We start from the raw sequence: 3,109 nt of genomic DNA on the forward strand, positions 1-3,109 counted from the left end.
ATTGGGATTCGCGTCCTCTCCCTCCTCCTTGCATTCAGCCATTTTGATTATATCAATGGCCTTGCACTCTCTTTTTGAATTTTCTTTAGTATTGCTTGGGAGAGTACTAGGAGGGGTTTCAGTGATTTTCTTACTCAGCTAGCCCACTTGTGCCACCAGATTTCTAATGGAGGACCTTGTTTCATTTATGAAACTTAAAGTGGCCTTAGACAGATCAGAGACTAAGTTTGCTAAATTAGAGGGATTCTGTTCATAATTCTCTGTCTATTGCTGAGAAGATGATGGATAAGGTTTGATATTGCTGAGCCTATTTCTTCCACGATTATTAAAGCCTTATCGAGGCTTTTGTTGATCCTTCCATGAGAAATTCGGATGATTTCTCCATGATGAATTATAGGTGTTTCCATAAGGTTCACCCATGTAATTTACCTCTGTCATTGTAGGGTTTTCAGGATCATAAGCTTCTTCTTCAGAAGATGCCTCTTTAGTACTGTTGGATGCATTTTGCCATCCATTCAGACTTTGAGAAATCATGTTGACTTGCTGAGTCAACACTTTGTTCTAAGCCAATATGGCATTCAGAGCATCAATTTCAAGAACTCCCTTCCTCTGAGGCGTCCCATTACTCACGGAATTCCTCTCAGAAGTATACATGAATTGGTTATTTGCAACCATGTCAATAAGTTCTTGAGCTTCTGCAGGCATTTTCTTTAGGTGAATGGATCCACCTGCAGAATGGTCCAATGACATTTTGGAAAACTCAGATAGACCATAATAGAATATATCTAATATGGTCCATTCTGAAAACATGTCAGAAGGACACTTTTTGGTCAACTGCTTGTATCTTTCCCAAGCTTCATAGAGGGATTCACCATCTTTTTGCTTGAAGGTCTGAACATCCACTCTAAGCTTGCTCAGCTTTTGAGGAGGAAAGAATTTATCCAAGAAGGCCGTAACCAGCTTATCCCAGGAGTCCAGGCTATCTTTAGGTTGGGAGTCCAACCATGTTCTAGCTCTGTCTCTTACAGCAACATGGAAAAGCATGAGCCTGTAGACTTTAGGATCTACTCTATTCGTCTTAACAGTCTCACAAATCTATAATAACTCAGTTAAAAACTGGTAAGGATCTTCATATGGAAGTCCATGAAACTTGCAGTTCTGTTGCATTAAAGCAACTAATTGAGGTTTCAGCTCAAAATTGTTTGCTCCAATGGCAAGAATTAAGATGCTTCTTCCATCAAACTTGGACGTAGGTTTAGTAAAGTCAACAAGCATCCTCCTTGCATTATTGTTGTTGGGTTCGGCTGCCATCTCCTTCTCTTGTTCGAAAATTTCAGAAAGGCTGCCTCTGGATTGTTGTAATTTAGCTTCTCTTAGTTTCCTTTTCAGAGTCCTTTCAGGTTCAGGATCAGCTTCAACAAGAGTACTTTTTTCCTTGTTCCTGCTCATATGAAAGAGAAGAGAACAATAAAAGAAGAGGAATCCTCTATGTCACAGTAAAGAGGATCCTTATTATTAGTAGAAGAAGAAAAGAATAAAGAAAGGAGAATCCAAACACAAGGGTAAGGATAGAGGCAGTGATTGGAGATGAAGAGAGGTGAAGAAAAAGTGTTAGTAAATGAATAAATAAATAGAAGAAGATGAGAGAGAGAATTCGAAAATTAATTTTGAAAAGGAATTAGTGATTTTCGAAAATTAAAGGTGAGATAGAATTAAAATTAAAATTTAAAACAATTAGTTAATTTAAAAAGAATTTTGAAAAAGGGATGAGATATTTTCAAAAATTAGAGAGGAAAAAGAAGTTAGGTGGTTTTGAAAAAGATAAGAAACAAACAAAAAGTCAAATAGTTAGTTGAAAAAGATTTGAAAATCAAATTTGAAAAGATAAGAAGATAAGAAGTTAGAAAAGATATTTTAAAATCAAATTTTTGAAAAAGATAAAATTTTGAAAAAGATATGATATAAAAGATAAGATAAGATAGATTTAATTTTTAAAATTAAAATTAATTACTTGACTAACAAGAAACTAAAAGATAAGATTCTAGAATTTAAAGATTGAACCTTTCTTAACAAGAAAGTAACAAACTTCAAATTTTTGAACCAATCACATTAATTGTTAGCTTAATTTTCGAAAATAAAGATAAAATTAAGAAAAAGATTTTTGAAAAATATTTTTAAATTTTCGAAAATCATAAGATAAAAATGAAAAAGATTTGATTTTTGAAAAAGTTTTGAAAAGATAGGATTTTTAAAATTGAAAATTTGACTTGACTTGTAAGAAACAACTAATTTTAAAAATTTTTGACTAAGTCAACTCAAATTTTCGAAAATTATGAGAAAATTAAGGAAAAGATATTTTTTTGATTTTTGAATTTTTAATTATGAGAGAGAAAAACATAAAAATGACTCACAACATGAAAATTATGAATCAAAACACATGATGCATGCAAGAACACTATGAATGTCAAGATGAACACCAATAACATTTTGAAGATCATGATGAACATCAAGAACATATTTTTGAAAAATTTTTTATGCAAAGAAAACATGCAAGACACCAAACTTAGAAATCTTTAATGCTTCGACTCTAACAAACGAAAAATGCATATGATAAACAACAAAAAATACAAAACAAGAAAATATCAAGATCAAACAAGAAGACTTACCAAGAACAACTTGAAGATCATGAAGAACACCATGAATGCATGAATTTTTCGAAAAAAATGCAAGAACAATATGAATATGCAATTGACACCAAACTTAAAAATTAACTCAAGACTCAAACAAGAAGCACAAAATATTTTTGGTTTTTATGGTTTTATTAATTTTTTTTGGATTTTCTTACTAAATTTTTCGAAAACATATTTTGAAAAAAAAGGAAGTAATGAATTTATAGTCCTCAATCAAAATCCTATGAGTTAGACATGGCTTAATAGCCAGCTAAGCTAAAACATGTTTCATGAAACACTAGAATTCATTCTTAAAAAATTTTGGAATAATTTTCGAAAACAAAGGGAAAAATTTTGAAAAATATTTTTGAAAACTTTTTGAAAAGAAAATAACAAGAAAATTACCTAATCTGAGCAACAAGATGAACCGTCAGTTGTCC

General features: G+C 31.6%; 1 non-coding gene across 1 annotated transcript; it reads left to right on the forward strand.

Annotated features, from left to right (window-relative positions):
* The first annotated feature begins 808 nt into the window (after nucleotides 1–808).
* LOC130937843 (small nucleolar RNA R71) lies at nucleotides 809–912 on the forward strand. The gene has a single exon (XR_009069038.1). It is a non-coding gene; the product is annotated as a small nucleolar RNA R71 (small nucleolar RNA).
* The last annotated feature ends 2,197 nt before the right edge of the window (nucleotides 913–3,109 follow it).

This window comes from Arachis stenosperma, chromosome 6 (genome assembly GCF_014773155.1).
Source record: "Arachis stenosperma cultivar V10309 chromosome 6, arast.V10309.gnm1.PFL2, whole genome shotgun sequence".
Taxonomy (NCBI): Eukaryota; Viridiplantae; Streptophyta; class Magnoliopsida; order Fabales; family Fabaceae; genus Arachis; species Arachis stenosperma.